The following is a 14,964-nucleotide window of genomic DNA, read 5'->3' as shown; positions in this document are numbered from 1 at the left end:
CCCCCTTTTTTGTTTTCTGGCTTAGCTCCTTGAAACATTAACTTTGCGCTAAACAAACTATATTAATTAGATCTCAACATAGATGATACCAATCTCCCCACTTTTTGATGATGGCAAAACAAATTATTCTTTAGTGAAAATTTCAAACCATTTTAAAATCTCCTAAACTCCCTGAATTTATATATTATCTTTATAAATAAGGAGGCATCTTTAAAAAAAGCAATTTTGTTTTTATAAATTTACATACACTATCATTTCAATAAACAATACACAATTAAACATTACAAGGACACACACAAAAATTTTTAAATATTAAAAAAACTCCCCCTAATTTAATCTTATATTTATATTATACAATTATCTCTCCCCCTTTTTATCAAACGATTTGAATTCTGAATTCTGTACGATTCTGATTCTATTGATTTGATATGTCTGAACTGTTCTGTTAACTTTGATATTTGATATGACTTCTGTTTCCGTACAGTTCTGTTGCTTTGATATTTGTTTAGTTCAGTTCTGATCTGTCCGATTCTGTTCTGATTTCTGTACGGATTTGTCTGTTATGTTGGTTTTGGATTCTGAGAGTTTTGATTGGAGGTTTGTAGTCTTGCTGAGCTGTTGAGCTCACCCTTGCTTTCTGGTGGTTTTCAGGTTCTGGGAAAGGGAAGGAGGTCCAGGACTAGAGTTCAGAGGCTGTTATAGGTATCTTTTGTACTTTTTGATTTTTGTACAGTCATGGCTCTTTCTGCTTTATTTTTCTGTCAGCCATGTACTGTATTTGTAGATGATTGTTTTGAGGAAAAGAAAGAAAAAAATATAGATGATTCGTTCCGCTGCATTTGATATTTTTAGTAGCTCTGGTCTGTTTTGTATAATATTTGGAAGATTCAGTTCAGTAAGCAAATTCCAAAGCCAGATCCTGGTTAGTTTGTTAAGCTGGTCGGGATCTGGCTCGGGCGGGATCCGTCCCCGTCGGGTCGGGTCGTGACAATAACTGCCATAACTAAGTCTAAAAAACTAAATATATATTCATTTGATAATCTGCTTAGTTCAATTATTGCTTATAAGCAAGGAGTGAATCAAAGATAGATTGAAACAGGTAAGAAAATAATGAGAGAAAGATAGCTTTAAAAGTTGATGATTTAGAGAGTGATCAATCAATGTTAGTGGATGTAGAAGATATTTTACTTATGAGTATGTAATTCAAAAGTTTTCTTAAGAGAAGGCATTGATGATGTCATAATTAGAATAAAGGTAAGTTCAATTAGAATCCAAAAGTTTCTAATGAAGTCATTTATTATGAATACAGAAAGCCTTGGCATATAAAGAGTGAGTGCCCAAATCTCAAAGTTAATCCTAACAAGGAGAAACTTGAGGAGAAAATAAATGATAGGAAGGTAAAGAAAAGAATGCAAAGAGCTTTCTAGGCTGACTCAGCTTCAGACTCTTCAGTAATAGAAGAAGAAGAGGAGGATCTAAATTTGTGCTTAATAGTATATAAACTTGATCATAAAGATCAAGAGAAGGTATGTGACCTATCCCACAATGAATTAATTGAAGTTTCTAAGAAATTTCATAATACATATAGGAAATTTAAAAATTTACTTGCTAACTTTAGTATCGAGTATTTAAATTTATAAAAAGAGCATGAAAATATTAGAAATGATCATGCAACCGTAGATACCAATCACATGGTTTTTCTAGATGAGTTTTATGATTTGAAAAAGAAGCATTAACTATTAAAAACATCTTATAGTGAGCTTGAAAATGATTTTAAAGTATTTATGGGTGAAACTGATCAAAGGGAACATAATTTGAAGAATGAAAATTTGATTTTGGAAAATGAAAACTCATATCTTCAAATAAAATTGAAAGCTTTTAAGGTAAATAAGTCAGCTCCCACACTTGAAAAATTTTAGAATCCTAACCAAAAGCATACAAGTTCAAAACCTAGGAAAAGATATTATAACTCATATAGATTAGTAAATCATTTTCCTACTGTTAAATGCTTTTCATGTGGAATGTGAAAGTTTATTAGGGATGTTATGCCCTTATGAACAAGCATTTGGCTAACCAAGAGGGGGGGGGGTGAATTGGTGTTTTAAAAATTTTCTCAAACAAGAATTATAATGTTAAACCAAACAAATAATCACCACAAGAAAATTAAAATATGAAAATTAAATATGAAAAAGAAGTAGGAAAGAATACATAGAATTTTATAGTGGTTTGGTCAACTTGACCTACGCCAACTCCCCGAAGCCTCTCCTCTGAGTATTGCACTAAACTCGGTGACTCTCCTTTTGCTCCCACAGAAAGGCGAAGAAGCATATACTAACCTCCTTTCCATCGACCCCAATGAGGTAGAGAACCCAACTCCTTTTGCTTCCACTTGAAGCAGGAAGAGAACCCAACTCCTTTTACTTTCGCCTGAAGCAAGCAGAGAACCTCGATTAATTACTCAAGTATACCTCTCTCGAACCTGCAAGGAACCAAGTATGATGACCAGAGAAGATGACTTGGATTCTTGCTTGGAGCAACCATTGTGAATCCCCTCACAAAATCCCCCCTCACAAGATCCTCTCACTCTCTCTCTCTCTCTCTCTCTCTCTCTCTCTCTCCCTTGCTCTCCCTCTCCTCTTGGCTCTCTCAGGTCAGGATAGCAGCAAAAGGTATAATAATAGGTAAAAAAAGGGGTCTTATATATAAGAGCTCCAAATTTTCTCTTAATTATAATAAACTGACATATATCATCTAGTATGATCAATGTATCGTTTTGTATGATAAGTACAAATTGAGCTCAATTAGCTAGGATGATCTAGGAGAGTCTGGATCATTAAACGACTTATTTATTCTGATCTTCTATGATGATAGGACATCATCCTATATGATTAGTTTAAAATCATTAAGTATCATCCAGAACATTGCCTTGATTACTTCTTTGGATAATAGAAAACTAAATAAATTATTCAGGATGATTTTACAATCATCCTGAATGATTAGTTCAAAATATCAAATATCGTTCAGAATATCGCCTTGATAGCATGTCTAAATGGTAAAAAGATAACTGATCATCCACATCCAAAATGATTTGGAATCATCCAGAACGATTAGTGCAAAATAATACAATTTCCCAAACATCGTTCTAATAATCCAGGAAGAAACTAATGTTTGTTTAACTAATTGTCCTTGATGATCCCGTAATTGTACAGGATGATATGATCGAGCAATCAAACCTTAATTACTTTTCTCAATTATCAAACTAATTTTGGCATAAATGAACTTCATCATTCAGGATGATGTCAAAAAATAAAACATGCCTAAAAAGATCTGGCGGTTGATTCATTCTAATTTTAGCCTATCGTTCAGGATAATTCTAATATCTTCCAAGACATTTTACTTAATTGTGGTTGCCTTAACCATAATGCCCTAATTAGCTCTTTTTAATTGATCATCCAGGATGATTTTAGATTGTTCCGTACGATATGATCAAAAACAAAAAACTCTAAAAATAGATAGAATTTTTCTTGAGTGTGTGTGTGTGTGCAAGGTTACTTAGCATCAGGACCCGCTTTATTACAATTTACTCAATAAAAGGTAAAAACCCTTGATGTTCACTTACAAACTGACTCACTAATAATCTATCTACTCTTGAGCTAGCTTGATTTGCAATTGACCTTGTGGACCTTAAATGTTAGTAGGCAAGGCAGTTGTAGAAAAAATAGAAGCATTAGAAATGATTGCCATCACCAAAATTATAGTTCCTGAATCCATATTCGAAATAATCTCCCACTTTTTTATGATGAAAAAAAATAATTTAAGTAGTTTAATTGAAACATCACAAGGAAAAATAATGTGATTCAAGAAGTTCAAATTTTAATAACAAACTGATGGTACAAACACTAAATAGACAATAGTACAATGAAGCAACATAAAATACTACCACTACTCCCTCTTTTGATATCACAAAAAGGAGGGAACCATAAAAGAAAATAGAATAAAAACTACCAAAAAGATAAAAAAACTACATCATAGAAAAATAACACAAGAAAATAAACTATAAGATAAAAATAAAATAACAAAAGAGGATAATAATGACAAAAGGAACAAAGACAAAGATTTTTTTTTATCAAAGCACGAACATGATAAATTTTTCATGTGATTGAATTAAAAATTTGTAAGAATCAACAAGTTAACATCATCAAAATACAAAAAATGATAGAACAACCGATCCTATTATACCTAGCTTGGACTTCTCACAGGGCAAACCATCTTTTAAAAACAAATATCTAAGTTAAAAAAATTAATTGGATAAGAAAAAGAAATTCGTTCAAAACTTAGTTTTAGAAAAATACATTATAGAATAATATATCAAAATATTTAGTCACAATCATGAATTTTGGAACACAAGCCCTTGAAAATATCAAGTGACACATGAATGCTTCTAAGATTTAAAGGTTTGAAAGAGAAGGAATCTTGCTTTTTGTGGGCTCATTTTATGCCTCTTATCAATTAATTGGCACACTTTGCGTATCTTTCGATTTTTGATAAACTTTGTATATCTTTTAATTTTTTGGCAGTCATTGTGCATCTTTTAAGTTTTTCTTCTTTTTGGGATCATTTTATGCCCTTAATATTTTTGCAAGCAAGATCCCATTCGAACCTTTTAAATACTCTCAGTTGTGAGAATATCTTCTAGATATTGGAGAAGAAAAATTCACTTTCTAATATAAGGAAGAGTAAACCACAAAGAAGAATCAAATTCATATGATAACTGCAATGATAAGATTAAAAAATTTTAAATGTGATTTAATGACTTTGAACATTATTTATATAAGATAGATTATTATAGTAAGATAGAAAAGATCTCAATCTCAAAGTCCAGTTGTTAATTTGAGATAGACTTTTGTTTAGAAAAGAAAATTATACCGCTAAAGAAGTTAGAGGAAGGGAAAAAATCAACGATGTTTCTCCCTTTAATTGATTTAGGGATGTCATTCATTGACTAAAAATTTAAACAAACAAAAATAAGGCACAAAATATCATCTCAATAGTAATCAAAAAGAAAGAAGAGAAAGAAAAACAAAAGAAAATGACATAAATGAAAACATGAAAAGAATAAAAAAAATAAACAACTAAAATTAAAGTCAATGGAAAGAAAATAATAATAATAAATAACATATAAAAAAATAAAATTCATAAATCAGTAAGCATCAAGTTCATGCATTTATGTCAATCACACCAAATCTGGTCCTTAAGATGCGGAATGTATCGAAGGCCAATGGTTTAGTAAAGAGGATTGCCAGTTGATTCTCAGTTTCCACATGATGTAACTCTATGTCTCATTTAGTCACATGGTCTTTTAATAAAATGATGCCTTATGTCAAAATGTTTCGTCCTTGAATATTGGATATGATTCTTAAAGATGTAGATGGCACTAGTGATATCACAAAGGATTGAAATTGGGCCTACAAGTAATCCTAAATCTAGAATTTATTGCTTCAACCAAAGGATTTGGGCCACACAATTCCCTAAGGCAATGTACTCAGCTTCAATAGTGGAAAGTGCAATAGAGTTTTGTTTTCTACTAGACCTGAAGACTAATGATTATCCTATGATTTAGCAAGTCCCAAAAGTGGTCTTTCTATCCACCTTACTTTTTGTAAAATCAGAATCAAAATATCAAATAATCTCAAAAGAAGTGCTATGTCTAGGATACTAGATTCTTAAGTTTTAGGTCCCTAAGAAATATCTAAGAATTTTCTTATCTGCAGTATGGTGGGATTCTTTAGGATCAGCTTGAAATCTTACACAAAGACAAAAACTAAACACTATATCAGGTCAACTAGCTGTCGGGTAAATTAATAATCCAATCTTTCATATGTACTTCTTTTGATCAATAGATTTTCCAATTAGCTCCTTATCCAACTAAACATTGGAGGTCATAGGAGTATTTATTTCTATAGCTTTATCCATTTTATATTTCCTCAAGATGTCTTTATATTCTTCAATTAACTTAAAAAGGTTTCATCATCTAATTATTTTATGATAAACCCTAAAAAGTAGAAAAATTCTCCCATCACACTCAATTCAAATTTCTTACTTATTATTTTAGAAAATTCATCACATAGCCTTTTATCAGAAGATCCAAAAAGTATATCATCAATATATATCTGAATAATGAGTAACTCATCTCTTACCTTCCTTAGAAAAAAGGTGAAAGTTTGTTAGGGATGTTAAGCCCTTATGGACTAGTCCCAAGGCCAACCAAAAATGGGGTGAATTAGTATTTTAAAAAATCTTTCGATCAAAACCCAATCTTAAAACAAAAACCATGATTCAACATAGAAATTAAAGTATGGAAATTAAATGTGGAAGTAGTAATAAAGAATACAAAAATTTATAGTGGTTCGGTCAACATGACCTACGTCCACTCCCTGGAGGTGCCCTCCGAGTATTGTACAAAACTCAATGTCTCTCCTTTTTACCCCACAGTAAGGTGGAGAAACCTTTACAAACCTCTTTTCCACAAACCCAGGTAAGGGCAGAGAACCCAACTGATCGTCCAGAGTATCGGCCTGGATGGATAACTGGATGATGAAAAATAGATTGATCGTCTGTGCTGATCTCACGATCATACCAGATGATTAGTTCAAATTTGAGGAACATCATCCAGACCATCACCTTGAAGGGCAGCTGGCCCATGTTGATTATCCAGGAACAACTAAGGTTTTTTGAACTGATCGTCCAAGCTGATCCTACGATTGTCGAAGATGATATGATCGAGAAATCAAACCTTAATTTTTTTTCTTAATTACCATATTAATTTAGGAATAATTATGTTTCATCATCTAGGATGATGTCCAAAAATAAATAATACCTAAATATATCTGGTTGCTGATTCTTTTTTATTTGAGCCTATCATCCTGATCAATACAAAAATCATCCAGAACGATGTGCTTAATGATGACTGCCATAACTAGGATGCCCTAATTAGGGTTTCTATTTTTAACTGATCATCTAGGATAATTTTTGGATCATCTTGAATGATGTGAGCAAAAATAGAGAACTGTAAAAATAGTCAAAAAAATTTCCCCAAGTGTGTATGTGTGTGTGTGCAAGGTTACTTAGCATCATGAACCACATCATATACAATAGACTCAAGAAAGGGAAAAAAGTTTACAAATTGACTCAGACCTAGTCTACAAAATTTTGAGCTGGTTTAAATTGCAGTCTGATCTTGTGGACCTGAAATGTTAGTAGGCAAGGCAGTCATAGAGAAATAAAAGTCTTTGGCATCATCAAAATCATATTCACTGAAAATAGATTCACAATAATATCCTCCTTTTTTATGATGGCAAATAATTAAATAATCAAATCTAAATAAAACAAAAAAAATTATTTCAAATACTACTCCCCCTTTTGACATCACAAAAAGGAGGAGGAAAAGACTAAAAAGACTAGAAAAAAAAATTGAATGAAGGCAAAGTGTTTTTTTTTTAAATCAAAGCATGAATATGACATAGTCTCCATGTGATTGATTTTAAAGATTTGTAAGGCCAATGAGTTAACAACATCAAAATCTAAAAAAAATGGTAAAATATTCGATCCTATTAACTCTTAGCTCGGACTTCTCTCAGGGCAAAATCATCTTTTGAAATTTAAAAACCTAACTCAGAAAAATCAATTGGATAAGAAAAAGAGATATGTTCAAGACTTAGTTTCAGAAAAATATCTTATAGAATAATGTATTAAAGTAATTTGTCACAATCGTGAAAATTTGAAATAAAGCCATTAAAAATCTTAAGTGATACATGAACTCTTTTAAGATTTTAAAAGTTAGAAAAGAAAAGAGAACTTGCTTTTGATGGACTCATTTTATATCTCTAATCAATTTGAATGACGCACTTTGCACATATTTTTATTTTTGATACACTTTGTGTATACTTTTCAATTTGGCGTCATTACACATCTTTTATTTTGGCATCATTAGCCACTTTTTTTTGCAGGCTATATTTCTTTTTAAACTCTTAAATATTCTCAGTTGTGAGGATATCTTCTAGATATTAGAGAATAAAAACTCACTCTCTAATATAGGAATGAACAAACCACAAAATATAATAAAACATTATATGATAAATACAATGATAGAATAATAATAAATCTTGAAGTAATATAAAGACTTTGATCATTATAAATATAAGCTAGTTTACTATAGCAAGGTAGAAAAGATCTCAATCTCAAAGTCCAGTTATTAATTTGAGATAGACTTTTATTTAGAAAAAAATTACACCACTAAAATAAGCTATATAAATAGACACAATCAACAGTGTTTTCTCCCTTTAATAGATTAAGAGATGTAAAATATTGACTATAAATTTTTAAAAAGAAAAAATATGGTATAAAATATCATTTCAGCAGTGACCATAAAAGAAGAAAAACTAAAAAGGAGATACAAAACTAGCAAGCAAAGAGAAATAAAATAAAAAAGTAATAAAACAGATGATTCAGAAATCAATAAACAACAAGTTCATGTATTTAAGTAAATCACACCCAATCTGGTCCTTAAGGTTCTGAAAGTGTCAAAAGCAAGTATTTTAGTAAAGATATCAATCAATTAATTTCTTTGTTGTCACATGGTGTAACTCAATGTCTCCTTTGGTCACATGGTCTCTAATAAAGTGATGCCTTATGTCAATATATTTGATCCTCGAATGTTGGATAGGATTCTTAGAGATGCAGATGACACTAGTGTTTTCATAAAGGATTGAAATTCTGCCTTTAGGTAATCCTAAATCCAAAATTTGTTGCTTCAACCAAAAGACTTGGGCCACACAACTTCCTAAGGCAATGTACTCAGCTTCAGCATTGAAAAGCGTAATAGAGTTTTGTTTTCTACTAGACTAGGAGACTAAAGACTGTCCTATGAATTAGCAAGTTCCAGAAGTACACTTTCTATCCACCCTACATCAGCATAATCAGAATTAGAATATTCAATAATATCAAAAGAAGTGTTGTGCCTAAGATACCAGATTCCTAAGTTTTGGGTCCCCAAAAGATATCTAAGAATTCTCTTAACTGCAGTCAGGTGGGATTATTTAGGATCAGATTGAAATTTAGCACATTGATAAACACTAAACATTATATCAGATCGACTAGCAGTCACGTAGAGTAAAGATCTAATCATTCCTCTATACTTCTTTTGATCAACATATTTTTTACTTGTGTCCTCATCCAACTAAATATTAGAAATCATGGGTATATTTATTAGCTTGGCTTTAACCATTTCATATTTCTTCAAAATGTCTTTAATGTACTTTGATTGACCTATAAAGGTTCCATCATCCAATTATCTTATGCTAAATCCCTAAAAGTATGATAACTCTCCCATCATACTCATCTCAAACTCCTTAATCATTATTTTAGAAAAATCATAACATAGATTTTTATTAGAAGATCCAAAAAGTATATCATCAACATAGATCTGAACAATGAGTAACTCATCTCCTATTTTCCTTAGAAAAAGGGTGGTGTCTACACTTCCCTTAATAAAATCCCTCTTTAGTAAAAATGTGCTAAGCCTCTCATACCAAGCTCTTGGTGCCTGTTTTAATCCATATAATGCATTTTTTAATTTAAAAACATGATTTGGAAATTAGGAACGCTCAAAATATGGGAGTTGCTCTATAAACACATCCTCTTTTATTACCCCATTTAAAAATGCACTCTTAATATCCATTTGGTAAAGCTTAAATCCCTTTTAATAGGCAAAGGCTAGTAGCAGTCTAATGGCATCCAATCTAGCCATAAGGGAAAAGGTCTCTTCAAAATCAATCCCTTCTATTTGGTTGTACCACTTAGCTTCCAATCTTGCCTTACTCCTAACCACCACACAAGAATTATTCATCTTATTCTTAAAGATCCATTTGGTTCTAACTATACTTTGTCCCTTTGGTGTTTCTACAAGCTCCCAATTATCATTCCTAAATAATTAGTTTAATTCCTCTTACATAGCTAAGATCCAAAACTTATCAGATAAGGCTTGATTAATAATGGTGGGTTCAGTCATTGAGATAAAGGCAGAGTGGTTCACTTTTTTCCTAAGTCAATGCCTAATCTTAACACCTTCATAGGGGTCTCCTAAGATCAATTCTTTAGGATAACTCAAAGAATATATCTAATCCCTAGGCAAAGTGTGTGTAGGATTAACCCTTTCCTCTAGATTTGAAATTTCACTCCTTGGGTAATCTCTCCTACTCATGCTACTCTCTTCTCCAAAATTTCAACTCCTTTAACACCATCTTCATCCTCAATTCTTAACTCCGTATGATTAGATTCATCAAATACTACATGTGTAGTCTCCTCCACCACCAATGTTCTTTTATTAAACACCCTAAAGGATTTCCCAACACTTGAGTAATCTAAGAACACTCCTTCATCAAACTTTAGGTCAAATTTTCCTAAATGTGACTTCCCATTATTATGAATGAAAACCTTACAACTAAAGACATGGATGTGGGAAAGTTTGGGCGTTCTACCCTTAATTATCTCATAGGGTGTCTTATCAATTTTGGCTCTAACATTCACCATATTCAACAAATAACAAGTTCTATTTACTGCTTTAGCCCAAAAGTATTTTGGAAGTGAATACTCAGCAAGCATGGCTCTAGTGGCCTCAACTACGATCTTATTCTTCCTTTCAGCTACTTCGTTCTTCTGAGGGGTCCTAGGAGATGAGAAGTTGTGACTAATCCCTTTATTCTCACAAAAGTTTCTAAAACTTTCATTTTCAAACTCTCCCCCATAATCACTATAGATGGTCTTTCGCAAACTTGCCAATTTATAGGACAGTCTTTAGTCTCCTGGTCTAGTAGAAAGCAAAACTCTATTGCACTTTTCACTGCTAAAGCAGAGTATATTACTTTAGGAAGTTGTGTGGCTCAAGTTCTTTGGTTAAAACAATAGGTACTGGATTTAGGATTACCCGTAGGCACTATCTCAATTCTTTGTGACAACACTAGTGCCATATTAATTTCTAAGAATCTTATCCAATATTCAAGGACTAAGCACATTGACATTAGGCATCACTTTATTAGAGACCATGTGACTAAGGAAAATATTGAGTTACACCATATGGCGACTGAGAATCAACTGGCTGACATATTTACTAAACTACTAGCCTTCGACACTTTCAGCACTTTAAGGACCAGATTGGGTGTGATTGATATTAATGCATAAATTTGATTTCTACTCATTTTTTATCTATTATCTGCTAATTACTTTGCTTTATTTTTTGTAATTTTTTTATTGTTTATTTTTTTCTATGTTTTTACTTTATTTTTTATATGCCTTAATTTGTTTTCTTTTTCAAATTATTGCTGAATTGATATCTTATGCCTTATTTTGTCTTTTTGAAAATTTGTAGTCAATATTTTACATCTCTTAATCTGCTAAAAAGTAAAAACATCATTTATTGTGTCTCTTCTTTTAACCTATTTTGGTGGTGAAATTTTATTTTTTAAATAAGAGTTTATCTCAAATTAATAAATGGATTTTGCAATTGATATCTTTTCTACCTTGCTACATTAATTTAGCTTATATTTATAATAATCAAAGATTACTTCAAGATTTTTCATTCTCTTGTCAATACATCTCTAATATGATTTTTTTTTTCTATTTTGTGGTTTGTTCTTCCCTATATTAGAGAGTGAGTTTTTTTTTCTCTAATGTCTATAAGATATAGTCACAACTAAGAATATTTAGAGTTTTTAAAAAAGAATCTATCTTGCAGAAAATAATAAAAAAATTGATCAATGATGCCAAAAGCAAAAGATGCGCAATGACGCCAAATTGAAATATATATATATATACACAAAGTGTATCAAAAATTAAAAGATGCACAAAGGGCGCCATTTAATGGACAAGAGGCATAAAATGAGCCCATCAAAAAGCATGCTATCTTCCTTTCTTTCAACTCTTAAAACTTAGACGATTTTATATATCACTTGAGATTTTCAAGGACTTGATTTTGAATTTTGTGATTGTAGCAAACTACTTTGATATATTACTCTATAAGATATTTTTCCGAAACCAAGTCTTGATCGGATCTCTTTTTCTTATACAACTGATTTTTCTGAGTTGGGCCTTTTGATTTCAAAAGATGATTTTGCCCTAAAAGAAGTCCGAGCTTAGGGTTAACATGATCAGATATTTTACCTTTTTTTTATTTTTGAAGTTGTTAACTCATTAACTTAAAATTTTTTAAAATAAATCACATGGAGATATCATGTTCATGCCTTGATTTAAAAAAAAAACTTTGTTTCTTTGCTAGTTTTTATGCCTTTTTCGTGTTTTATCGTTATTGTTTTTAGTTGATTTGATTATTTTTGGTCCTTCTCTGATCATCTCCATCCGTCCTCTAATTTCAAGTTTTTGTCACACCATCATGGACGATATTTATATCATCCTAGTTGATCTGCTCATCCTTCTTAAAAAACTCCATCTGTTGAATATTTTGACTTTTCTGTTCTTCATCGTCCTGGATGATATGATCGTCCTCTGCTACAATCAACTTGATCGTCCTGGCCGATACATTTTCATCATAGATGATGCGTTTATTGGTAATCATCCCGTCCAATACACCTGTTCATCTTTTGGACGATACACGTGTATTGACATTTCAGGTTCAAACGATCAGACTGCAATTTGGAACCAGCTCAAGATTGGGTAGACTAGGTCTGAGTCAGTTTGAACACTTTTTTCTTTCTTGAGTCTATTATATTTGTTGTGGCTCCTGATGCTTTGTAACGTATAAGAGTTTCTAACTGTTTCCTAGAGTTTACTATTTTTGGTAACATCGTACTGGACGAAATTTATATCGGCCGGGACGATCTGTTCAAAAGAAAAAACCCTAATTAAGGCATCCTCATTAAAGCAGCCGTCATTATGCAAAACACATCGTCTTGGACGATGTTGTATCGGCCAGGATGATAGGCTCAATTCAAAAAGAATCTGTCGCCAGATCTACTTAGGAAATTGTTATTTTTGGATATCGGCTTGGTGGATCGTCCTGGACTATAAAATATCGACCAGGACGATCCAGGACAATTTTTCAAAAATCTCTCTGGCAATTTTGGTAAGCAATTAATGGTGATTTCGTCCGGGCAAATCGCAAGATCATCCAGGACGTTTAGACATCATCCAGCTTCATTTCAGGGCGATATTCAAGATGATTTTTCTCATATATGAACTAATCGGCAAGGATGATATGTCTATCATCCTGGACGATAATGTTGGCAACATGCATTAATGAGCTTTTTTTGAGATCTTCTATTTAAGCTATGACATGACACTTAATAAGTGTCTTTGACATCCATTGTAGCTTCATTCTTGTGGGGGAAACTTGAAGAGAGATCTTGAAAGGGAGAGAGGAAAGGGTGGAGTTTGAGAGGGAGAAGATCCTGTGAGGGGGGAACTCAAGGGAGTGTAGAGGGTATTCCACACGGTTACTCCGGCGAACTCGCACCTTAGTACCATCAAATTCAAGGCTTGTCTCGAGGTAAGTTCACCAAAGAAGAAGATCTTCTTGGTGTCAAAGGACCCAGCGACTCCGCCGCACCAGGGAAGGTGGAAGTGATTTTGTAAGGGCTTCTCCGCCTAGCTGTGGGGCCTAAAGGAGGGACACTTTTTTTAGTGCAATACTTGGAGGGTGCCTCCAAGGAGTGGATGTAGGTCAAGGTTTGACCAAACCGCTATAAATCCGATGTGTTCTTTTCTTATTATTGCTTCCGCATTTAATTTTCGCATCGTTAGTTTTGATTGTGGTGAATCTTATTTTTGGATTTAAGATTGTGTTCATTTTTAATACTGATTCACCTCTCTATCTCATTATTAGCCTTGGCCCAGTTCTATAAGGCTTAACATCCCTAACAAAAAGTGGTATCATAGCACTTTCTAGTGTCATCTGAGCACTCTCAAGTGGTATCAGAGCATGATTCATAAAATAAGTTTTTAAAAGCTTTTGAATTTTTTGATCCATGGCTAATCGTAATGTTGCGTAAGGTTATTCAATCACCAAACCTCTTTTATTTGAAAATATGTCATTTGATTTTTTAAAAAACTCGCATGTCTATTTTCTTGCAATCGATTGATTTTTGCATGTGGCATATGATTTTAACTGGTTACTCATCATCGTCACGTATTGTTAATAGAGTTAAAACTGATATTCCTTTTAATCAATGGAATAAGGAAGAATAACTAAATGCTCAACTGAATGGAAAAACTTTAAATTGCTTTTTCTGTGCTTTAAATTCTAAAGATTTCATGTTAATATCCACTTGCAATACTGGTAAGGAAGTTTGGGATAAACTACATACCATATACGAAGGCACGAATGAAATCAAGCAATTCAGGTTGAATTTGTTAATGCATGATTTTGAATTATTTTCCATGAAACCTTATGAAACGATCTTAGACATGTATACCAGATTCATTCAAATTGTAAACTTATTGCATGCTTTAGGAAAAGAATTTTCAAATTTTGAAAAAGTTAACAAAATTCTTTGTTGTCTATTGGATAAGTTTAATACTTAAGTAGTTGCTATTTGTGAATTAAAAGATTTGAATGATTATTCTATTGATAATTTGATTGGCTCACTCATTGCCTACGAATAAGATTTAGGTCAAAGACTTTTGGATGCAGGTGAAACGATTGTTCTAAAACTGAAGATACAGAAAGAGATAGCTTAGTTGCTGACGAATGCAATAACTTGACAAGCAAATCACAAAGCTCGTCAAAGCATAAGCAAAAGTGGAAAAAAGGTAAAAGTGGAAAGGATGTCCATATTTCTTCTAACGTTATTTGCTTTTGAGGCAGGAAGCCTGGACATATGAAAAATTAGTGCCCTAATTTAAGAATTATTCCTACAAAAAAAAGGGCAAGGCGAAGCAAAATTTAAACTAGGGAAA

Source organism: Dendrobium catenatum, unplaced genomic scaffold (genome assembly GCF_001605985.2).
Source record: "Dendrobium catenatum unplaced genomic scaffold, ASM160598v2 fragScaff_scaffold_986, whole genome shotgun sequence".
Classification (NCBI taxonomy): Eukaryota; Viridiplantae; Streptophyta; class Magnoliopsida; order Asparagales; family Orchidaceae; genus Dendrobium; species Dendrobium catenatum.
This window is presented reverse-complemented; position numbering follows the sequence as displayed.